This window comes from Delphinus delphis, chromosome 17 (assembly GCF_949987515.2).
Source record: "Delphinus delphis chromosome 17, mDelDel1.2, whole genome shotgun sequence".
Classification (NCBI taxonomy): Eukaryota; Metazoa; Chordata; class Mammalia; order Artiodactyla; family Delphinidae; genus Delphinus; species Delphinus delphis.
In genome coordinates, this window is record NC_082699.1 from 74323088 (window position 1) to 74348963 (window position 25876).

At 43.8% G+C, this 25876-nt stretch overlaps 1 long non-coding RNA gene across 2 annotated transcripts in view; it reads left to right on the forward strand.

Moving 5' to 3' along the window:
* The window catches only part of LOC132440391 (uncharacterized), a 166489-nt gene extending 141628 nt beyond the window's left edge, over positions 1-24861 (forward strand). For both annotated transcript variants that reach the window (XR_009522561.1, XR_009522563.1), the window contains exon 6: positions 24666-24861. This is a non-coding gene — a long non-coding RNA (uncharacterized lncRNA). The remainder of the gene's footprint in view (positions 1-24665) is intronic.
* The last annotated feature ends 1015 nt before the right edge of the window (positions 24862-25876 follow it).

A 25876-nucleotide genomic window follows, 5' to 3' on the forward strand; every position in this document is an offset into this window, starting at 1 on the left:
GAAATGAGGTTAAAGGACCCCAAGACATCTGAGAAAGCAGTTAGTGTGTTCTAGAAGCACTAAGGCTTTCTGCGCCCAACAAGTGCTCAAGTTAGTTCTTCCCCAGTCCTTTGGATGGGTGCACCCCTTGAGCTGAGAAATTGTACACCACTTCCTGGCCCCAGTAGAGACTGATTTTCGACTCCAAATCTTTATTTTTTAATTCTTTATTTGCAAACATCTCCAACCAGCAAATTTCAGCTGAATGTGTGCTTGCCCTGAATAGAATTACATTTTCTATTTCCCTTGCAGTCCAGTGTATCAAAATGACTGTGTTCTTGAAGTGTCATGTGGGATTTAGAGATGTTTCCAAAGGGAGCATATGTTTGTTCACCCTCTTCCATCCTGCTGGGAGTTGTGATGGCTGGTACTTGAGCAGCCATCTTGCACTCTGAGGTAAAGGCTGTATGCTGAGGTTGCCAGAGTAGCAAGATAGAAGAAACTTTGGTGCTGAAAAATTCAAGAAACTACCCTGCTCTATATTGCCAGTCTTCATACCTCTTTTATGGGTGAGAGAAATATATTTGTGTCTTACTACGTTTTACTTTGGATACCCCATTGTTCTCAAATGGACCTTATCTTAACTGACATAACTTCTTCTAACTGCAGTTTTCATCTTGTTCTATTGCACCATATAACAGCTTTCAGGCAAAGTTCACAATTCTACTCCCAGTTTCCCTTCTAAGAAATCCAGGATACTAATCTGTAGGCTGATCCTCCAGTAGAGAAAAGCTGGCACTCTTGGATTTTGGAGTGCTGGAGTTGTTTAAATATGGACCTTCCAGTGTCATCATTAAGCAGTTATTGAACATAGACATTGTGCATTCTCCATCCCCTGCCTTCCCGATTATTTTTTTTTTTTTGAGTAGCAAGTAGCTAACTAAGCTAGAATAACACAAATTTAAAATATACACTCTATTAATGGGGAGCTGATTGCAATGTAAATTTTCCAAGTAATTTAGAAAGAATGCCATTTTGAGAACAATTTGCCGAAGTTTTCCCCCCTTATTTGACTTCAGACTGGGGAAAACTAGTGCTTTAATTACAAGCTAGACAAATAGTCTCTGAAATCTTGTTTAGTGAGTTCAGATATAATGAGCTTTCCAAAAGCGGTGAGAAGGAAAATGATCATTTATTCATGTGGGTTTTGCTTCTTGGCATTTGTGATTGCATTTGTTTGGTGTAGTTCACTACTGAGATTTAAAAAACACTGTTTCCAGCGTAAGGCAGAAAGGTGCCAAGAGTCAGTCTTCGGGAACACCCTGCTCATTGACCAGCAGGGAGCCAACCAGCACCAGGGAGGCAGAGGAATGTGGAAGGCAGTGCCCCCTTTTTCTTGTTACTGACTCCAATACATTGCCTATTGAACTTGCAGCCAGAAGTAGGCTTGTCTGTATCCGGTACCCTGTTCTGTTCTCAGTCTGGCCTGCTTGTGTTGTCAGTGTCTTCGGCTTCCCAGCACATTTGTGATTCCCCAGGAATAGAAGGCAGGACCGAGACCACTGGAGGGTCAGTGGTGACATAAAGGGATGACCTTCAGATATCATCAGGGTGGCCAGCTGAGGGTCCCTCATCCAGCTGGGGCCGTGCTAGACACTCACCCTGATGCACTGCCAGCTGTCCCCCTTTTCCTCTGGACCGTAAGTCCCGAGAAGACAGAATTGCCTTCTTCTTAAGCATCGTCATGTCCTCAGTACCTGTCACAACGACCAGCATAAAACAGGTGTTCAACGCATGTTTTTCAGAATAACCAAAGGCCCCTTTATCTTCAGAATAAAGTTTAGGTTCCTTTGCATGTCGTTCAAGACACTTCAAAGTCTGGCTTTAACCTTTTTTTTCTTTTCTTTCTTTTTTTTTTTTTTATTCAGCCTCATGTCCTACTTTCCCCTGACAATTACTGAATCACCGTATTGCAGCCACTACAGCTTCCCAAACAGGTTTGCATTCTTACGCCTTGTATATATTTTAAGAGTACCCTTGGCAGACTTTTAAGATCCAGCTTAAGTGTCACTTCCGTGCAGCATCTCCCAAGCCCCACAACTGCTTGTGAAATGAATTTACTAACAAACACGTGCAGGTTAGCTATTCTGTCCTGAGGCGGCTCTTACCAGCGCTTGACGGTGGGTGGACACTAAGCTGAAACAAAGGAAGTGAGGGCTCAGAATCATGGCCAAGGGTTGGTCAAGTCCACATTAGAAGTCCCGCCTACTGTCTTCTTCAAGAAGAAAGGTGAGCTTGTGGAATGGAGAACCAACAGATCACGTAGCTGCTCTGTTCAGTAAGACTTCGCCTGGCTAACTTTCCCTTACTGTCTCTAATCCCGTTGGCTTCCAGCAACACCAAATGCTAACCATTTTCTGGGTAACCCACCTCGTCTTAGTGGCATTGCCTGTGCTCTCCCCGCTGGCCCCTATACTGCCCTACTTCACACCTGCCTGGCCAACTCCGACTTCACCTTGAGGAATTATAGCAATAGTCTTTCTCTAGGAAGCCCTCATTGATCACTCCTTCAGTCTGCGTTATGTCTATCTCTGGTCTTCCTGTTTATAATTAACTATTTATATGTCAAACCCATCTCTGAAGAGCCACCTGGAGATCTCGTTGAAAACACCAATGATATAGGATCAGACCTCTCAGGAGTGAGGTCTGAAAGTTTGAATTTTAATATCTTCCCCAGATGATGTCAGGTGTGTTCAAAACCGCTTCTCTGGATTGTGAGTTCCTTGAGGCTGGCCATCTCTCGTAAACGTTGTGTGCTTAGCAGAGTGACTCATACACAGAGGTGGACAGTGTACGCTCACTGGCTGGATGAGTGAGTGAATGAATGACAGTGCCCTGAGCGGCATGGGGACAAACCGACTCTCCGCGTCTGCCCCATGTGGCCTCCTCCTCCCCCTGCCTTGGGCCATCTAGTCTCACCTCTGAATGCTTCCCTTTCGTAGCTGCACCTGCCTTTACCTTTTATTCTATCTTAGGATAAAACCCTTCCTTGAGATTTAGCTCTCGTGTCTATGGTAATGTGCTATGTAATTTAGTTACTTTGTAAGTTAGTTGTCTTTCATCTGTCTTCCCGCAACAGAATACAACCTGCATGACGACGGGGATCTTTGTGCATTTTGTTCAGTGATAGACTTTAATGACCCAGAACAGCATTGCAGTAGATTTTTGGTAAGTGAATGAATACATGAGTGGATGAATGAACTTCCTGAGGTGGATCCACTTTTGTTCAGCTTTTACTCTTGAACTCAATTTGTGCAACTGTCCTTTCTTACCTGTTGGCTCATTTCTGCCCGGCAGTCCTCCCACAGTTGTGTCTGCCTGCCAGCCTCCTTGCTGGACACCCGAGTTCTCAGGCTGTGTCCATGACCATCATTTCAGCCATACCGGGGACTGGCCCCTCCTAAGAACTTCAGAATGTCACTGGCCATTCCGAATTTCTGAGCGATCGAGGGAGGGTCCCTGGCTTTAAAATGACGCCATGTCCCTGAAAGCCGAGGCGTCTGCTGCCGTCTTTGATTTATTCCAAGGCTGGGCCAGGAAGCCTCTCTCTCCTACTTGGAATGCACAGAGCTCCCCCTGGGAAATAAAGATGACACCAGTTAGATTCATCGCTGCAGACGGCACCCTTCACCGCGTCCTCCTAGATGATTCCACACTTGGGCAAGCCCTCTGGGGCAGAATGGCTGGCTTCCAAGGCTTTGTGGCTTGCTAATGAGCTGCTTGGCCGAATCTTTTTACCTTGAGGTCACTGGTTTGCAAATGGCCCAGACTCCTGGTGATAAGAAGTGCTTATGTTGGACAGCTGGGCTGCAGTGTGTCTGAGACACGGTGTGCTTTCAGGCCAGGCCCTAGTGAGTCATTGTTTCTTGTTCTTATCACAGGGACAGACTCAACACCAGGCCTGTGCCTTTCTTCTGTGTGGGCCTGGTCCCTGAGGCAGATGGCAGGAGGTGGCCATTTGGAGAGGAGGCCTAGGATCTTTGATTGGGGGGTCTGAGCATATCCATATGTGACTGGAGACCTCGGGGGAGTGCAGAAGTGGGGGGAGCAGAAGGGGAAGTGAGGGGGGGAGGCGGCAGCAGGGTCTACAGGAGGATGCTGTAGTGGAGAGAACACCCGGTCGGGTCTCAGACAGGCACGGCTGCAGATTCTGATGCTGCCAGTTACTTGCTATGTGGTCTTGAGTTAGTTAAGAGAATGAATTTCAGACTCTACTTTCCTGATCTGCAAAATGGAAATGATAAGGTGTATCTTATGAGGTTATTATATGACCCATGTGTGTAAAAGTTGTATATGAACTGTAAAGTGCTGTAGAAATGGAAATCAGATCATTAACTAGCTGAGCCTTTACCCAACAGTTAAGAAGCATTAGATTCCTTTCTCTTTTTTTGTAATCCAAATCCTAACCTTTAGAGACATACCAATTATCTTCTCATTAACTTAGATGAAGTTAGAGGGTTTTAGCAGAGATCATCTAATCTAACCAGCCGTGGTAGCGAGGAGCTGCCGCCTAGAGACCTGCCCACCACCCTGTCTGTTCCAGCTCTGTGTGCACAGCACTCCTGTGTATGCGCGTACGCGTACACAGAGCCTGGCACATGCACAGCTAGTACACGAACAGCTGGCATATGGGCTTGTATCCTAAGTCTTCTGGAGTCTAAATCCTGTGGTTTTCCCTGTGTGCTGGAACAGGAAATCTGGGGAGAACAGGGAGAGACAAAGCATCCTTGGGTCAAACAATGGGGTAAACTTAGCAGTCCGTGTTTCATACATAGTTATTCATTTCCTAGGAACCTCAGGGAATACGAGAACCTTCCCCTGAAAGAGGCTCAATGAAGTCACTTTCATTTCATTCATTCATTCAGTCATTATCCAGGTATTTATTGAGTACCCAGGGTATGCCTGACATTGCTCTAGGCCCTGGGATACCAGGCGTAATGAGTCAGTCCAGGCTGCTGCCCTCAAAGACTTCTCTGGAAAAAGATGAAGGATTTCCTGGGCATAGTTGTTTTTATCGTCCATGCTGTAGTACCCCTACTGGGGAGATTGTGCTCAGCTCCAGGTAATTTTAAAAGAGAATTCTGCTCCTAAGAATTTATCTTTAAAAAATTGCAGATTGCACAAGTATCTATTTATAAAGATGCTTCTCACAACATTATTTATGTTAGCAAACAGTGGAGATCTACCTAAATGTAGATCAAGAGGGAAAAGTTTAAGTACATCGGCAGCATATCCACTGAATGGTACTTTATATTCACCTTTTCCAGTCCATACAGCATGTTTCCAATTTGAAGGAAAACAAAACAAAATGAAAGTACGGATATCTGTGAGTAGAATAAGTGCAGGGGAGATGCATTTAAGTATGCTGGCATAATTCCTCCAGGTTACTGGAGGTGGTTGTCATTGTCTTTATTGGTCTGTGGCAGATTCCTGGGTTTGAATTCTCTTTTCATGGGTGTGACCTTGAGAACATGACCTGAATCCCCTAAACTTTCTTTCTAAAATGGGAATAAAGATGACCTTGCAAGGCTGTTGTGAATTTTTAATGAGATAATGTATGTTCAAGTGTACGTTGCACAGTGCCTGGTTCGGAATTAGAAGTTAATAATGATCTGTTTATCCATGTTATTTTCTAAGGTGTCTACAATTAATATGTATTACTTCCTTAATCAGAAGAAAACCCAATCAATATTATACAGAGAAAGTGAGGGAGGGGAGCCTGACAGCCAGGTCCTCTGACAAGCAAGACATCAAAGGTCCTTGCTGTTATCTACCACGTAGTGGGTAATGAATATTAGCTTAATCACGCAATGACTGTGTCGCGGGAGGAATTGCCTTAAGAAGTGATACTTTTATGAATAGGAGTCTTTAGGAGAAATGTGATCCTGTATCTTAAGGTCTCTCATGTTCAATGGAGGGAGATTAAGGTTAGAAGGCAGAGCTACCCCCAGTGCACAGACTTTGTCAGTTCAGTCTGGGAAAGGATGCCCCGCAGAGGATGCAGCCGGTGAGGAGTGAGCTCCTTGTTGCCATCAAGCCGGGGGAAGGAACCCACTTGACTGTGAACTTGTAGGGAGAATTCCTGCACTGAGTGGAAGGTGGACGAGCTCCCTTCCACCCCCTGCGGTGCTGTGTGTTCATGAACTATCAGGATGGAATTTTTTTTTCCTTTGTCACTTCCTGGAAACTGCCACGCCCCCACACCTGCTTTGTTCCAATATCACACGTGCGTGCGATAAGTCTGTTTCTGGCACCTTGCATTGTGGTGCAGCCTCACCCACAGGAGCCTGATAAAGTCGTGGTGTCCCCAGTGACTCTGGAGGCCACCCAGAGAGGACACTCCAGGGATGCTTCCCTGACTGCAGTTTTGGGGGACAGCCTGGCACTGAAGTGGGGAGGCTACATTTAGATCTCGGCCGCTCTGCTCACAGGAGAGTTACCGGGGACATGTTTTGCAAACTCTTCAAGCCTGGCTTTCCTCTTATGTAAAATAAGAATTACAAGTTGTTTATCATGGGCTTTTTTTGAAAATCAAATGCAGACCAATTGGAAAAATATGAAAGAACCTCGTACGCAGATAGTTCTTGCACCTCCTTTCCCCAATTGCATCTTCCCTTTCTTCTTGCCCCCCCCCTCCTACTTTTCTCCCTCATTTTTTCTGTGTGTGTGTGTGTGTGTGTATTTTCCCCTCCACTTTCCCTAATAGGAATCTCTTAATTTCGCCTGGTCCTTTTAAATTTGTAAATATGTGTTCCGATGCTTTGTCAGTTAGTCCTCACTGAAAAGTGAACAAGTTTTCAGAGTGGAGGGTAGAAAGAAAGAAAAAAAAGCATGAAAGAAGAAAGAAAGCCCAGACCATTCATGTGTATGTGGTAGGAGCTCAACTTTACAGGTGAGGAAACCAAGATCAAGAGAAATTAAACAATGTGTCTGAGGACACAGGGCAGGAAAGACAGGCGTGAAACCCGGACCGCCCCCACTATCTCAGGAACTAAGGAAATCCTGGCTTCTCTCATTTGTTTGATGCATTGACTGAATTTTAAGATAAAAATATAAAAATAAGGTGAAATATTGGGTCCTACTTACTATAAACACTTTAAAAACTGCTACAAAAATCCATGCAACGCTTTTTATATTGTCATTTGGGAAAAAAAAGTTTAAAATCTAAATTTGAGGATCTTCTTAAATGTCAGACTGAAGCCAAATGGCCTTTTACAGCTCTCCCCCTCCCTTTCGGCGGCCCGTTTAATTGTTGCTGGCTAGCTGGGCATTTTCTGGTAGGAAATCAAATAGGAGATGGCCAGATGCTTTGGCAAAGGGTGACTGGTAGACTTCTCAATTAAAATAAATCACCGTGATTGAGTCATCGAGCAGAGGATTTGATGGCAGCAAAAAGGAACATGCTGATGTGTTTTGAAAGGCTGGTGTCTCCTTGCGTGCAGCGTGAGGAATGACATGACTTGGGGCCAGTCCCCCGATGGGCTCCCGAAATCCCTGGAAACACGCCGTCGCCATCCTCAAGCAGGGCTTGGACGTAGGGCTTGTCCTCAAGCGTGGACACAGTATTGTTCATTGGACTTCCGACGAGACAGCCAGTTTGATTATGATTTGGCAGGCGCTAGGTCTCTGAAATAATTTGAAACCTGCCCCAGTCATGACTGAATATCAAGTCATAAAACGAAAGAGCTGACAAGGCAATCATCCCAACCCCTTCATGTTACAGATGAACAAACTGAGGCTCACGGAAGCCCAGGCAGAGCAGGGAGTCGGGGTGAGCTGATCCACGTTGGGGTTTCCATCTGTCCACTTGCTGGTCCTGTGGCCTTGGCCGTGTCCTTCTGTGGTCCTGGACCCCTGTATCCTCATGCGTAAAATGGTAAAGACCTACCTCCTTCACAGAGTTAAGAAAACCAGAAACACTAGCTTTAAAGTCCTGAGCAGAGGGCCTGGCCTGGAGGAAGAACATGATACACGGCAGTGAAAGCAACTCGCCCAGGGACACATGCACAGCTTGGCAATGGCCCAACCAGGGCTTGTGTTGGAGTCTTCGACTCACTACCTCTGTTAACCTCACAAAGTAAAAGATTGAGATGGCCTGGGGGGAGCGCATGGGGGAGGGCTGTGTCTGCGGGAAGGGAGGTCATCAGAAAATCATCGGCTGTTGGGCTGGGGCTGCTCCCTCCAGGTCTTCATCTGACGCACTCAGAAAAATGACTCACTAATCCAGTGTCTCAGCCCTCTTGTCTCTCCGCTGATTCTGACCCTTTCCTGGACTTGCTTCTTAGGTCGGTTATGACTTTAAGCTAAAAGAGTCAAACGCTGATGGTGGAACTGTAGGCTTTAACTGATCAATAGGCTCGTACTCCTGAGGACTTCGCCCTGTGTCTGTATCCACGAAGGAGGCCACTCTTGCCCCTGTGGTTCTTGTGAATCTTCTGGATCCTCTAACACTCTCTTTGTTTCAATAAACCCAATAAGTCACTCATTTAGCCATATATTCAGTTTATTGAGTTAGTAAATATTAAGGTCTACAAGATTCTATACAAGCTATAGCCCTAAGAGAGGAAGAAGTATGAAATGCATCACTCCAGTTCAGTTGGATAGCTCTATGATAGAGAGAGCTCAGGCCTCTGGGGCCACATGGAGGCTTCGCCCAGGGCCCAGGGGTCTCAGAGGAGGAATTACAAAAGAGGTAAGAAGAGTGGAGACTCAAAAGAGGGAGTTTCCAAGCGGCCCGGGGGGGATGGAAATGACATTCCAGATGGTGTCAGGTGCCTGTGCCAAGGAAGTGAGGTTGGAACTTGTATGGTATGATTGGGAATTTTAAGTCCTTTCATGAGAATGGTAGGTATAATATGCAGGAGTTTCAGTTACTGAATCATGAGAATTCCAGAGGCTGGCAAGGTGCGCTAGGCTGTGAATGATGCTCTTGGAATTGTTCATTGTGGCAGCCCTAAGGCAATGTCATGAAGACCTGCATGCCAAGGAATATGGGGTTTTTCCTGATGGCAAAGGGAAGTGAGATGTATTACAATATGGAGGTTAAGAACATGGCCTCGGGCACTGTGCTACCAGGGCTTGTAGCCTCATTCCGCCACTGTGTGTTTTTGGACACGATGCTTAACCACTCTCTGCCTTGATTTCCTCATCTGCATGGGAGTGCTGAAAGTATCCACGTCATAGTGTGGCTGGGAGAATGTAATGAGTTGAATTACATAAAACATTTAGAATCGTGCTTTTAACCTAGTGTGGCCGTATTATCATCATTCATGGGTTTTTAGAAGGAAAAAAAGTTAGGCAGATGGTCTCCTCGACAAGTGACTCTTATAATAATGAGGAAGATGGTTTTGAAAAGGATAGGAAAGGAAGCAGGGAGAACATTAATAAGTAGTCACAGGTATCCAGGGGAGAGAAAACGAAGATCTAAAGTTTGACAGAGGCCGTAGGGATGGAGGAGAGGAAGGTATCACTTGATGACAACCTCATTAACTGGGTGTCAGGCTACACCATTACCTCATTAATTGAGGTATTGTATTAGTTTGGCTTCTCCAGGGAAACAGAATCAATAGAATCAATGGGGGGAGGGGAGAGAGAGGAAGAGAGAGACAAAGGAACTGGCCAATACGATTATGGAGGCTTCTCTCTGCTTGACTAGGTGACCTGACATTAAGGGAAATATTCGTTAACTGAGATGTTCAGAATGCTCACTGTTGAGGTGAATTCAGATATTTACTTACATCTTTATAGCATGAGAACATGTCTGAGACGCACAGCGCTCTAATTAATCAGTGCTCAGCAGGGCAAAGTTGAAAGAGACATGACTCTCCTCATAGGGTAACCATGACCCAATCCCACAAAGTCTTTCAGTCTTATTTTTCTCAGTGTGGAAAGTTAGAAGGTTGGGCCAAATGTTACGTAAGATCTTTCCTGACTTGCCTAATTTTAAAAATCTGCGTCTAAAAAAATACAGCGTGATTTCTGTAGTTCGGCTTTATTTCATCTGTGCACTGTGTCATTTACCTTCCTCTGTTCTTGGCAGGAGGATTAGAGCTAGTACTGCCAAAGAGCCAAGCGCATTCCCTGGGGATGGGATTTGGCAGGAGCAGATGCGACAGTGAGCAGGTGGATCCCTAGCCATGAGGGAGAAACACGAGAAGAGATTCAGAATTGTCATAAATGAACAATGCCATAGCAAAGGGGTTGGATGATGCCTTTTCATGGGCCCTGGGGCTCTTGGTAGGCATTCCCTAGGACTTGGAATTTGTTTCAGAGAAGCACAAAGTGCAGAGGGAAGGGGCTGAGGGCACATCTCCAGTTGCAAAGACATTACAAACAATGATTTACTGAGGACCTACTATTGCCAAGAGCTGACCTTGGCTGGAAGGGTAGAAGGTCGTGTGAGAAACACCATCTGAATTAGACCTGCTACCATCCTTTAAAGGACCTTATGGCAGAGTCAACCAAGAAGTGAACAAATGTGGAGCAGAGGGAATCAATGCTAAGGATAGGATATGTTTTAGAACACTCTAAACTCTGGGTTCCAAATTGGAATACAAAAATCACAGCTCTTATGTGGCTCTTTAAAAATCTCCTGTCACTCCTGTGCTCAGTATTAATGTCCTGCACAGCCCAGACCTGTGTGAAAATAGGTTAACTTTATTTGCCACTGAATAGATTTTCATAGTAAGAAGGGAACTTTTACTCCTCTTCCCCAAAGAGGAAAATATTGAATATGAACAATTCAAGACTGAAGCAGAAGTAACTTAACTGATGAGCAAATCTGGGGAAAAAATACTGAACTTGTCCAACTCAGTCTCTTCTCTCCCCTCTTTAAAATCTGTCTGTCTAGACAAAGGGTGAATTTTCTATTCATCCATGGAGCAAACTCATCTGAGTAGATGTCAGGGAGTAGGGTGGTCTTTTAGTCAGGATGGGCCAGGGCATGCTGCAGTAACAAATGGCCCCAAAGCTTCAGTGGCTTACAAGTACCAAGATACTTGTCCGTCATGAGTCAGCTGTGTCTCTGTTCCACAAGGTCTTCGCTTCTGGTCCCAGGCTTAGGGAGAGCCTCTTTCTGGACAATTGTTGGCTGCTATGGACTGAATTCTGTTCCTTCCAAATTCATATACTAAAGCCCTAAGCCCCAATGTAGTGGTATTTGGGAGATAGTTAGGTTTAGATGAGGTCATGTGGGTGGGGCCCTCATGATGAAATTAGTGCCCTTATAAGAAGATACACCAGAGAGCTTTTTCTCTCTCTTTTTCTCTGCCATGTGTGGACACAAGGAGAAAGTGGCACTTTGCAAGCCAGGAAGAGAGGTCTCAACAGAACTCTACCATGCTGGCACCTTGATCTTGGACCTCCAGCCTCTAGAAGTGTGAGAAAACACATTTCTGTTGTGAAGTCACCCAGTCTATGGTATTTTGTGATGGCAGCCCAAGTAGCCTAATACTGTGGTCTTGAGGCAACTCCCCTCTTACATTAGAACTCCTACTTACTAGAAGTTATACTTGTTACTTCTGCTTACATTTTCATTACTCCCAAAAGTCATATGGCCAAGCCTGAGGTCTATAGATATATAGATATCAGAGCATTAGGACTGAGTCAGGAAAACTGTGTTTGAGTCCTGGCTCTACCACCTTCTAAAAGGACTTCAGGCATTGAAGGACAGAATTTTAAAAATGCAAAGAACCAGTAATAGCTGAGGAACTGTTCCTTACTCTATGCTTCCATGTCCGTTATCTCATTTAATTTCTGCAAGTACCCATATGGACACATATTCTCAGGATGCTGGACCTGGGAAAGAATCCTGACTCTGCAGATAGGTTAGGCCCTTTCATTAACCACTGACACAGTACACCGTTTATCAGCAAGTCACTTCCACTCTCCAGCCTCATGGTCCTTGCCTATAAAATACTCCTATTAAAACACTGCCCTACATTCCCTGCTGGTATTTGCAGATAAGACTGGGAAAGTACGGGGACTCTGGAATCAGAGTCTGTTGAATCTCAGCTTCCCCACTTACTCCCTGTCCCACATCAACCAAGTGATTTAACTTCTCTGATGTCTTAGTTTCCTCACTGGTAAAACAAGGATAATATTCATCCCTAAGGCAGAAGGTTATCATAAGATGTAAAGGAGTTGATTTACGTAAAGTTCTTCCTACAGGGCCAAGCACAGAGTAACTGTGCCAGAACATTGCCTCCTATTATTATTATTATTACTATTAAATTAAATTACCAATACTAATATTATTACTATCATCACTATTATAGCATGTGTAATAGACTTTATTAGCTACCAAGCAGCAAGAACGGAGGTTTCTGAGCTGTCTTTGGTTCAAGGAGCCATACTCAACACACTGAAATTGGCCCAAAAGATGTGTGGAGGGCACAGTGGTTGAGAGTCCGCCTGCCGATGCAGGGGACACAGGTTCGTGCCTCGCCGGGAAGATCCCACATGCCGCGGAGCGGCTGGGCCCGTTAGCCATGGCCCCTGAGACTGCGCATCCGGAGCCTGTGCTCCACAACGGGAGAGGCCACAACAGTGAGAGGCCCACGTGGCGCAAAAAAAAAAAAAAAAAAAAGTGTGGAAGCTGAATATAGTAATCATTTGACAAATGCTTCCAGAAACAATGCTAGATTGGGATCAGGAAGGCTGGACTTCTTATCCCCTTGCTCTGCCACTGATTTTCTGGGAGACAGTGACAGTGACCTCCTTGCTTGGGGTCCCATCTAGACCGGGCACGTCTCCTCTCCTCCTTACACACCAGGGGATTCATGGTCTAAGGGCTCTTGCAGGGATTAAATGAGACAGCAGAACAGGTGCTTAATAAATGCTAGTTCCTTCCTCCGTACTAGGTATATGCACAGAGCATTTTTTTGTAAACTGAGAAAGCCCCAGATGAGATGAATCCAACAGTCTCTTTCTCATATAATATGCTTGGCTTCTCGAGAAATCATCATGCTCAGGCAGCCGAGGCAGCTGTGGTTTTCTGAATAGCTGGAAATTTGGCCATGGAGGCCATAGCAGGACAGATGGGATAAGGGAGCCGTGAATTAACAAAGGCATGAATGACCTATTCAACTGGGAGGGCTTTCGGCAGTGGAAGATCTGGGCTCACTTGTTAACTTCGCCTGATTCTCCAGTTCCTGTTGGGGTCTTTGTAGGCCAACCGGAATACCCAGGGCCTGAATAACAACCATGGGCATTTTTCAAGTTCGTTGACAAAGATGAATGAAACGATGGTACTGTCATGGCCACAAGGATGCCCTGTGTTCTTGTGGGATTTAGAGATCATCCAGTCCAAATGCTCAGAACAAAAAAACAGCAAAAACAAAAACAAAACATAACCATTAGACCTGAAAGCACCTGTGGCTCGCTTCGGTCACCCTGTACCTTTACTCTTTTTCTTCTACAAGTTGCTGAGCACGGGCCACATCCCAGGTTTGGGGCTGGGCCCTACTGATGAGAAGATGAGCAGAAACACTCTTTGCTCCTCTGCAGCTGCCAGAAACCAACAAGTAAAACCGGTGATTACAAGTACGTTTAATTATCTTTAAATGTCTTCTGCCCTGCACTGCCTCCTGTGAGCCACCTCTTTCCTTCCTCAGTGATTTGGGTGAGGACCAGGCTTCTGGGTAATGTCATCGGTCTCCAGTCTTGCTTACTAATTTCCTTGCTGCCCCCAGAAGCTGACCTGTAGGGATTAGATCAGATAACACGTAGTGGGTTCAGCCAGTGGGAACCCCAGTAGGACATGGGAGGAATGAAAGTCGAGTCAGGGTATATCTTCATTCTTGCTGGAGGTTCACTCCTCACTCAGGCTGTATCTCTAGAAGGAAGGCCAAGGGGTCCTTTTCCATTAGACTTTCTCCTTCTGGATGTTGATAATCCTTCCTTTCCCTAACCCCTGCAGGCCAGTGGGTGGTTACAAGCCCAGAGCAATGCACTGCCCTTGTGGTCTGCCCATGTCCTGCCTTCACCTCTGTAAATAGACCTGTTATTAAACTCCCCTAAAATTCTCCTAATTTGAATGTGTCCTGTGTTACCTGCGGGACCCTCAGGAATACAATGTGGGAAAAGCATGATGAAGTGTTTGGGACATTGTGTGATGGTGGGAAGGAAACAGAGAAGAGAAGAGAAGGAAACAAGGAAACTAGTGTAAAACACAGTTGGAGAGAATAAGTTAGGCAGTCGCATGGAAGGATTATATAATTAGCATGATTACCAGGACCACAAGCACTTCGGTTTTCCCTCCTATCCTCCCTCAGGCACTTTTCAGGTCAGAGTTTCATTCTAGACCTGCGAGAAGAAGCAGTTGGGGATGGTCTCCTAGGTGGTAACCCCTCAGCCCTGGGAGTTTGGAGATGGGGGTATGAAGGGCTAAACCAGAGGCCGGTCAGCCTGCACGTCCCTGCTTCAACTCCTTCCCCCCAGCAGGTCTGGGGCGATTACCTTGTTTTCCTGCAGTCTCTTACCTGTATCCTTTGAGGGGGACATCTTTAAGAATTCAGTTTTCTGGATCTTAGAGAGGTAACGCTGTGCACATACTGGGTAGTATGCATCACTGAGTGCTGTCTGGGGCAGAATCCTATAATCAAACCCATTTATATTCTGCAGTGAAACATGGGAGTTTTCAGGGGAAGTCAGATTAGTAAGCAATGGGTTCAAATTCTAAACAGGGAGCCCAACTGGTCCCCTAGGACAGGAGATGGCGCCTCACCTTAGAGGCTAAGCCGAAAGGGCTGGGTGGAGCTGAATGGTCCCCAAGTCCAAGACCCACGCTCTTCAGACACGCCTGCCTCTGGCCGCAGGCTGTTGATGCACTTCCCGGTGCTGTCTTGAGATTTGGAGACTCAAGTCTTAGGGTGGGACCTGTTGGTGTTGGTGACTGGTTGGCTCCCCAGGACTGCAGAAAGTATTTCAGATTTCCCTAATGGGTATGCATGATCTGTAATGAGCTTAGTTTCTGATAAATCCCTGTCTACCCCACATATCCCTCAGTTTTAAAGGTGTAGAAAATATCTCACGGTGGGTTGTGAAGAACCTAGCACTGGCCAGACACATAGTAGGTGCTCCGTAAACAATTCCTCGTCTTTCCTTCCCTCCTTCCCCTGTAGGTGTCCTAGGGAATTAAATTTAGTATAACTGTCTCATCTGCCTGGCAGCCTCCCTTTCTTTCTTCCCGGGAAATTGCCTGCCGCCTGGCATGTATTTACTTCCATCTGGGATTTTAAAATTCAGCTGAATAACAATCACCGTGAGGAAGACACTGGCTGGAAGAAACTACAGGAGAAATCATGGCTGTGGTTCCACTCGTCCACCTGAGCTGCTCGAGAAGATGAGAAGGTAGAGAAATAAAGCATCTCTATTTTCGGAAAGGTACACACAGAGGAAGAAAAATAAAGTGGTGTGCGGGCTATCTATAATAAATTTCAATTTGAGAGAGGTGCTGACCTGTAGCCGGCTAATATAATGGAAAAATTTGATTGTGCTGAATCTGGAGAAAGAAGAGGCCCAGAAAAGTTGTAACTGGGTGGACAGGGGGTGGGGTGCTGTTCCATGGGGGCAGAGGTCGCTGTCACTCGGCAGCAGAACGGAATGAGTGACTGGATTTGGAAGTGGGGGCATACAACATTTTCACTGCAGATCCACGGTGTCAGTGGGTCGGGCCACCAGTGGCAGGATGGAGTCACAAAACATAAAGGGAAAGGCAGGAGGCCTAGACTGGAATATGGCATTGTGGTTAGGAGTCAGACAGACCCCATTAAAACTCCGATCTCTTCCTCTCTGGATGACCCTGAACCAAGTTTCTTACATCTCTGAACCACAATTTTCTCAGCTGAAAAAAAATATTGAATAATATTCTAAAGTCTGCCTTGCAGAATTAGTTTGAGGTTCAAAGTGATAAAGCAGGTAAAATAGCCTATTTGCCTGGAGCATTAAAAAGACTCAAGAGATTGTTCATTTTAGAGTTCACTTATCAGGGGAGCCTGGACTCTGCAGAAAGAAGGAGAGAATAGGAGTAAGGTGCCAATTATAGTGACTGAGGTGTGTGTTAAGAAACAGCCTCTCTTGGGGAGGACCTTCAAGATGGCAGAGGAGTAAGACGTGGAGATCACCTTCCTCCCCACAAATACATCGACATGTGGAACAGCTCCTACAGAACACCTACTGAATGCTGGCAGAAGACCTCAGACTTCCCAAAAGGCAAGAAACTCCCTGCATACCTGGCCATGTGGTTGACATGGTCTTGGTGCTCTGGCCAGGTGTCAGGCCTGAGCCTCTGAGGTGGAGAGCCGAGATCAGGACATTGGTGCACCAGAGACCTCCTGGCCCTTAGTAATATCAGTTGGTGAGAGCTCTCCTAGAGATCTCCATCTTAACACTAAGACCCAGCTCCACTCAACGACCAGCAAGCTCCAGTGCTCTACACCCCAGGCCAAACAACTAGCAAGACAGGAACACAACCCCACCCATTAGCAGAGAGGCTGCGTAAAATCATAATAAGTTCACAGACACCCCAAAAAACACACCACCGGAAGTGGTCCTGCCCACCAGAAAGACAAGATCCAGCCTCATCCATCAGAACATAGGCACCAGTCCCTTCCACCAGGAAGCCTAAACAACCCACTGAACTACCTTTGCCACTGGGGGCAGACACCAAAAACAGTGGGAACTACGAACCTGCAGGCTGCGAAAAGGAGACCACAAACAGTAAGTTAAGCAAAATGAGAAGACAGAGAAATACACAGCAGATGAAGGAGCAAGGTGAAAACCCACCAGACCAAACAAATGAATAGGAAATAGGCAGTCTACCTGAAAAAGAATTCAGAGTAAAGATAGTAAAGATGTTCCAAAATCTTGGAAATAAAAGGGAGAAAATACGAGAAACGTTTAACGAGGACCTAGAAGAACTAAAGAGCAAACGAACAATGATGAACAACACAATAAATGAAATGAAAAATTCTCCAGAAGGAATCAATAGCAGAATAAGTGAGGCAGAAGAACGGATAAGTGACCTGGAAGATAAAATAGTGGAAATAACTACCGCAGAGCAGAATAAGAAAAAAGAATGAAAAGAATGGAGGACAGTCTCAGAGACCTCTGGGACAACATTAAATGCACCAACATTCGAATTATAGGGGTCCCAGAAGAAGAAGAGAAAAAGAAAGGGACTGAGAAAATATTTGAAGAGATTATAGTTGAAAACTTCCCTAATATGGGAAAGGAAATAGTCAAATCCAGGAAGTGCAGACAGTCCCATACAGGATAAATCCAAGGAGAAGCATGCCAAGACACATATTAATCAAACTATCAAAAGTCAAATACAAAGAAAAAATATTAAAAGCAGCCAGGGAAAAACAACAAATAGCATACAAGGGAATCCCCATAAGGTGAACAGCTAATCTTTCAGCAGAAACTCTACAAGCCAGAAGGGTGTGACAGGACATATTTAAAGTGATGAAAGGGAAAAACCTACAACCAAGATGACTCTACCCAGCAAGGATCTCATTCAGATTCGACGGAGAAGTTAAAAACTTTACAGCCAAGCAAAAGCTAAGAGAATTCACCACCACACCAGCTTTACAACAAATGCTAAAGGAACTTCTTTAGGAAGGAAACACAAGAGAAGGAAAAGACCTACGATAAGAAATACAAAACAATTAAGAAAATGGTAATAGGAGCATACATATTGATAATTACCTTAAATGTAAATGGATTAAATGCTCCAACCAAAAGGCATAGACTGGCTGAATGGATACAAAAACAAGACCCATATATATGCTGCCTACAAGAGACCCCTTTAGACCTAGGGACACGTACAGACTGAAAGTGAGGGGATGGACAACGATATTCCATGCTAATGGAAATCAAAAGAAAGCTGGAGTAGCAATTTTCATATCAGACAGAATAGACTTTAAAATAAAGACTATTACAAGAGACAAAGAAGGACACTACATAATTATCAAGGGATCAATCCAAGAAGAAGATATAACAATTGTAAATATTTATGCACCCAACATACGAGCACCTCAATACATAAGGCAAATGCTAACAGCCATAAAAGCGGAAATTGACAGTAACACAATCAAAGTAGGGGACTTTAGCACCCCACTTTCACCAATGGACAGATCATCCAAAATGAAAATAAATAAGGAAACACAAGCTTTAAATGACACATTAAACAACATGGACTTAATTGATATTTAAAGAACATTCCATCCAAAAACAACAGAATACACTTTCTTTTCAAGTGCTCATGGAACATTCTCTAGGATAGATCATATCTTGAGTCACAAATCAAGCCTTGGTAAATTTAAGAAAATTGAAATCATATCAAGAATCTTTTCTGACCACAAAACTATAATACTAGATATCAATTACAGGGAAAAAAACTGTAAAAAATACAAACACATGGACGCTAAACAATACACTACTAAATAACCAAGAGATCACTGAAGAAATTAAAGAGGAAATCAAAAAACACCTAGAAACAAATGACAATGAAAACACAACAACCCAAAACTATGGGATGTAGCAAAAGGAGTTCTAAGAGGGAAGTTTATAGCAACACAATCCTACCTCAAGAAACAAGAAACATCTCAAATAAACAACGTAACCTTGCACCTAAAGCAATTAGAGAAAGAAGAACCAAAAAACCCCAAAGTTAGCAGAAGGAAAGAAATCATAAAGATCAGGTCAGAAATAATTGAAAAAGAAATGGAGGAAACAATAGCAAAGTTCAATAAAACTAAAAGCTGGTGCATTGTGAAGATAAACAAAGTTGATAAACTATTAGCCAGACTCATCAAGAAAAAAAGGGAAAAGACTCAGATCAATAGAATTAGAAATGGAAAAGGAGAAGTAACAACTGACACTGCAGAAATACAAAGGATCATGAGAGATTACTGCAAGCAACTATATGCCAATAAAATGGACAACCTGGAAGAAACGGACAAATTCTTAGAAAAGCACAACCTTCTGAGACTGAACCAGGAAGAAATAGAAAATATAAGCAGACCAATCACAAGCACTGAAATTGAGACTGTGATTAAAAATCTTCCAACAAACAAAAGCCCAGGACCAGATGGCTTCCCAGGAGAATTCTATCAAACATTTAGAGAAGAGTTAACACCTACCCTTCTCAAACTCTTCCAAAAGATAGCAGAGTGAGGAACACTCCCAAACTCATTCTATGAAGCCACCACCACCCTGATACCAAAACCACACAAAGAAGCCACAAAAAAAGAAAACTACAGGCCAATATCACTGATGAACATAGATGTAGAAATCCACAACAAAATACAAGCAAACAGAATCCAACAGCACAGTAAAAGGATCATACATCATGATCAAGTGGGGTTTATCCCAGAAATGCAAGGATTCTTCAATATACACAAAGCAATCAGTGTGATACACCATATTAACAAATTGAAGAATAAAAAACATTTACTAATCTCAATAGACGCAGAAAAAGCTTTCGACAAAATTCAATACCCATTTATGATAAAATCCCTCCAGAAAGTAGGAATACAGGGAACTTACCTCAACATAATAAACACCATATATGACAAACCCACAGCCAACATCGTTCTCAATGGTGACAAACTTAAACCATTTCCACTAAGATCAGGAACAAGACAAAGTTGCCCACTCTCCTCACCACTATTATTCAACAAGTTTTGGATGTTTTAGCCATAGCAATCAGAGAAGAAAAAGAAATAAAAAAGGAATCCAAATTGGAAAAGAAGAAGTAAAGCTGTCACTGTTTGCAGATGACATGATACTATACATAGAGGATCCTAAAGATGCTACCAGAAAACTACTAGAGCTAATCAATGAATTTGGTAAAGTAGCAGGATACAAAATTAATGCACAGAAATCTCTTGCATTCCTGTACACTAACGATGAAATCTGAAAGAGAACTTAAGGAAACGCTTCCATTTACCATTGCAACAAAAAGAATAAAATACCTAGGAATAAACCTACCTAAGGAGACAAAAGACCTATATGTAGAAAACTATATGACAGTGATGAAAGAAATTAAAGATGATACAAACAAATGGAGAGATATACCATGTTCTTGGGTTGGAAAAATCAACATTGTGAAAATGACTCTACTACCCAAAGCAATCTACAGATTCAATGCAATGCCTATCAAACTACGAACGGCATTTTTCACAGAACTAGAACAAAAAAATCCACAATTTGTATGGAAACACAAAAGACCCCAAATAAGCCAAAGCAATCTTGAGAAAGAAAAATGGAGCTGGAGGAATCAGGCTCCCTGACTTCAGACTATACTACAAAGCTACAGTCATCAAGACAGTATGGTTCTGGCACAAAAACAGAAATAGAGATCAATGGAACAGGATAGAAAGCACAGAGATAAACCCATGCACATATGGTCACCTTATCTTTTATAAAGGAGGCAAGAATATGCAATGGAGAAAAGACAGCCTCTTCAATAAGTGGTGCTGGGAAAACTGGGCAGCTACATGTAAAAGAATGAAATTAGAGCACTCACTAACACCATACAGAAAAATAAACTCAAAATGGATTAAAGACCTAAATGTAAGGCCAGACACTATAAAACTCTTAGAGGAGAACATAAGCAGAACACTGTATGACATAAATCACAGCAAGATCGTTTTTGACCCACCTCCTAGAGAAAGGGAAATAAAAACAAAAATAAACAAATGGGACCTAATGAAACTTAAAAGCTCTTGCACAGCAAAGGAAACCATAAACAAGATGAAAAGACAACACTCAGAATGGGAGAAAATATTTACAAGTGAAGCAACTGAAAAAGGATTAATCTCCAAAATATATAAGCAGCTCATGCAGCTCAATATCAGGAAACAAACAACCCCATCCAAAAATGGGCAGAAGACATAAATAGACATTTCTCCAAAGAAGATACACAGATTGCCAACAAACACATGAGAGGATGCTCCACATCACTAATCATTAGAGAAATGCAAATCAAAACTATAATGAGGTATCACCTCTGACCAGTCAGAATGGCCTCATCAAAATGTCTAAAAATAATAAATGCTGGAGAGGGTGTGGAGAAAAGGGAACGCTCTTGTACTGTTGGTGGGAATGTAAATTGATACAGCCACTATGGAGAACAGTATAGAGGTTCCTTAAAAAAGTAAAAATAGAACTACCAAATGACCCAGCAATCCCACTACTGGGCATATACCCTGAAAAAACCATAATTCAAAAAGTGTCATGTACTACAATGTTCATTGCAGCACTATTTACAATAGCCAGGACATGAAAGCAACCTAAGTGTCCATCGACAGAGGAATGGATAAAGGAGATGTGGCACATATATACAATGGAATATTACTCAGCCATAAAAAGAAACGAAATTGAGTTATTTGTAGTGAGGTGGATGGACCTAGAGTCTGTCATACAGAGTGAAGTAAGTCAGAAAGAGAAAAACAAATACCGTATGCTAACACGTATATATGGAATCTAAAAAAACAAAACAAAACAAAAACTGTTTTTTTTTTTTTCTGAAGGACCTCGGGGCAGGACAGGAATAAAGACACAGATGTAGAGAATGGACTTGAGGACACGGGGAGGGGGAAGGGTAAGCTGGAACGAAGTGAGAGAGTGGCATGGACATATATACACTACCAAATGTTAAATAGATAGCTAGTGGGAAGCAGCTGCATAGCACAGGGAGCTCAGCTCGGTGCTCTGTGACCACCTAGAGGGGTGGGATAGGGAGGGTGGGAGGGAGATGCAAGAGTGGGGGGATATGGGGATATATGTATACGTGTATAGCTGATTCACTTCGTGAAACTAACACACCATTGTAAAGCAATTATACCCCAAAAAAGATGTTAAAAAAAAAAAGGAAAGAAAAGCCTCTCTCTCTCGTTGCCTGGCAGTTAAAGGCCAGGTGGGTTTCCAGAAGGATGCTCATTCCCTACAGAATACGATGTTTATTGCTGAAATTTTGTCTACCAAAGAAAGGTGAAGCAAGCTGTTTTTCAGGCAGGGTGTATCATACATACCAGGCAAAGGAGAGGAATCTTGGCTCGCCTGCCCTGTAGGCTGTATATCCAAGCCCATCAGCAGCTAGACATCAATAAATTCAGCAAGGCTGCATTGTGTCTTATAATAGAAAGAGCCTGGATTTTGAGGGCAGAAAGGGAAAGGTTCAGATCTGGCTCACCATCTTTCAGTCTTTAATTTAACGCACGTTCACTGAGGCTGGCTAGTTCATGGTATGGCGGCGGCAGAGGATGGGAGGAGGGTGTACAGAGATTAACCGAAGCAGTCAGTATTTTCATGATGATCATGAAAGGAGAGGAAGATCGTTAAACAAATGCATGTGAAATGCTGTGCAAGTTCGGAGGTGGAGGGCTATACACAGGAGATTATGGAGTGTGCCAGCTTAAGATTCTCTATCCTAGAAGGTTTCCTGAAAGAGATGATACCTGGAAATAGTCTTAAGAGATGAAGAGGGTTTGGGATTGGGGATGGACAGTTTAAACAGTCAGAGGCTTTATCTTCCTGGAGACTCATTTCCCTGAATGTGAAATAGAGGTCACATCTATGTAACGGGGTCATTGCGGGCATTGACGTATTAGTACTTTGGAGATTGTGTTTTGCTGAATATCAGCAGCTGGGAACATTCACTTAAAAAGACTTTGATAATTGAAGGAAGAAGTGATATTTTAGTGTTATTGTACGAGTGCAGCTTTTTATAATTAGTGCGGTTAAATATTTTTATAGAATTATTATCCATTTGTATTTTTGCTTTGTGAACTTCCTGCTCTTGCCCTCGGCACCTGAAAGCTCAAGCTTTAGAAGTCATTGCCGTGCCTAGGAGAGTGATAGATAATACGAAATAAATGGGACAGAAGGAAGGAAGCATGAAGACTCATACCTTTAGGTGGTGAGGAGACTTATACACACGGGACCAAGTTACAGAACCGAATTTCTGTGAAACATCATGAGTTCCTAAATTGAAGAAGAATTTTGAGCTCATTTCCCCCTCACTACAAAGACAGTCTTTCAACTCAAATTATCACACACTCGCACTGGAATGATCTGCGGGCTCTCCAAGTGCAAGTCCTGCTGTGGTCCTGGAGACACCAAGATGGACAAGGCACTGCCTCTGCCTTGAGGATCGTATTCTGATAGAGAAGACAAATATATGGGCAGATATTTTTAATATAGTGTCATATCTGCAAAGACAGGGCTGGGCCAGGGGCTGGAGAAAGAATTCTTAGTGCCCACCATGGGGGTCCAGAGAGGTCTTTTTGGAGAAGGGTCAGCCTGGCCTTGCAACTCAGCCTTACAGAAATTAGTACCAGAAATGTTTGGTTGCAAATGCTTTTCTCCAAGGTGGGATAGAATGCTGGTGAAATATTTTCCCCTGGAGGGCTGGACTCTGTTGTGAATAAGGGGCTGGGGGCATTTCACAAGGATTACTCTTCTCTTCCACCTGCCAGGGCCACAAGGGAACCTCTCTCAGCTCTGCAGTGTGAGGACCCACTAGGATTGCTGGAGCTAAAACCTGCAAAGGTGTGGTGGCCTCCCTAAGACACAGGCTACTCCCCCTCAGCCTCCACCGATTTGTCAAAATTACCATGCAAGTGTTCCCACCAGTTTCTGGCTTCAGATGCTTCTGTTCTCAGATGAGACTCTGCATTCACCTCTCTCTCCAGATCTTAGGGCCATAGTTTCCCCGTAACCTCAGTTCTCTGATGGGTCTAACAGAAATCACTGATTCTCATGGTTCAGTTTTTTTCTTGTTGTAAAGATGGGAGTGACAACCTCTAAGTTCCCTTCAAGTTGAGCTGCAACCCAATTGTGCTATATTTGCACAGTGGAACACGTGTCCATAATGAAAAATAAGGAACTACTAATTCACTCATCAACACAGGATGAATCTTGAAAACTTTATGCTTATCAAAATAAGACAGACAGGAAAGAGGATGTGTTGTATGATTCCACTTGTATGAAGTTTACAATAGGCAAAACTCATCTAGGAGGACAGAAATCAGAGGAGTGGCTGTCTCTGGGGGAGGGTCAGGAATTGAGTGGAAGAGAATATAAAAGAAGTTTCTGATGCGACGGAAATATTTTGTATCTTGTTTGGGGTTGGGATATTGGTTATGCAAGTCCATATGTTTGTCAAAAATCATCTAACGGTACACTTAAGATGTATGCGTTTCACTTTATGTCACTTACTTAATTAAAAAAAAAAACTTGAAAAACAGATGTCATTTGAAGTCATGGGAATATAGGAGGTCTGCTAACGAGGGAGGGCGATGAGAAGCGAGTGGGTCAGAGCCCAGGGGCACCCCAAGGCTGAGAGGTGAGGAAGAGCAGAAAGCCTCAGGAAGGGGCCCGAGGAGAAGCAGCCCAGTCGCGTCTTCCATACAGTGATGCCAGGGCTTCTTCCAGATCCCTTATTCTCAGGGTCAGTGAAACAACGACAGTAAAACGCCGAGCGGATCCTGCTTTAACAGAGTCCTGTGTCCACATCAAATCCCACTGGTTTGTAGGTTCCCCAGGAAGTGGAAATCCGTGAATTGAGGACCGTGAGCCTCCTGGGTTGTTGTCTAAGCGAGTGTCTCCCTGTGTAGGTTACGTGGAGCCCTGGAGCACAGCTGCATTTTGCTGGGGTCACGTGGGGAGGAAGATGCCCGGGAAGCGAGGAACAGCTCTGATCCACTGCCTGGAGGACTCGGGGGTGGAGGTGTATGAATGCGCCTGACTTACCACCAGCTCTGAGTTAGTCATCAGACCCAGTTCAGCCCCTGCCCTGTGCAAGAGTCCACTGCCTGATACACAGGAAGGGTGAGTAAGTGACTCTGTTGAATAAGAGAAAAGCAGAATGTGAATTCTATTCATAATCATTAATGGTGAGCCTCATGGAAATGTATGTCTTGTGTTGAGATATTAAGTAATGGTAATGATAAATCTATATTATACAACTCATAAATTATAGGTAGTGGCTAGGTAGATGGATGAATAGGTAGGTAGATAGATAGATAGAGATTGAAGGTGAGAGAGCACGCTGAAATAGTTTTTACTTTTGGAGTGCAATCAAATATAGTCCAAAAGGAGACCGTTACCATAGTGAATGGGTTGGAGAGAGGTTAAGACTTGAGTGAGGTGAGGTGCTGTCGGTTCATCCAGGTGAGGCACTTGAAATGGAAATGAAGATAATGGTGAAGTTTCAAAGAATGTTAAGGAGGTTGACTCATGAGAGCAAATTACAGGAACATGTGACAAACGGCAGCTCTTTTGTAGAAACCAGGCTGTGAGTCTAGATAGAAGGTACAGACTAAGGCAAAATCCTTATCTGTGAGCAGATAGAGGGTTAGCTGATCACAAACAGAATCTATGTGTTAAGACTGGTCAGCAAGGATCCTTCGGCTGTCCGAGGTGAGATGCATGGACCAAAGATTCTGGGGAGGAAGAGGGGGAGTTTTGAGTGGTCACCCTGGACCACGTGGAGAGAACCTTTTCAGAGGATCATCAACTCCCTGATGAGAGCATTGATGAGGGTTATATTGCTTCCTCTGATTAGCTTCCAGGGGAAAAGAAGATGACAAAGTACAGTTTGGGGGAAGAAAAGTTTTATTTTGTAGAGGGGAAACAAACCCCTCAACAAGGGGTCCTCAACAAGAGGAGCCTGACACAGGTAAGAAAAGAAACGGGCAAGACACAGAAGTAACTTTTAGTGATGCTTGAAAAAACAAGAGAAAATCAAAGTGTAGAATAGTTACAAGCAAAGGAGGGAACAGAATCCACACATGGAACAAAGAGAGTCCCAGTTGTATACATTTCA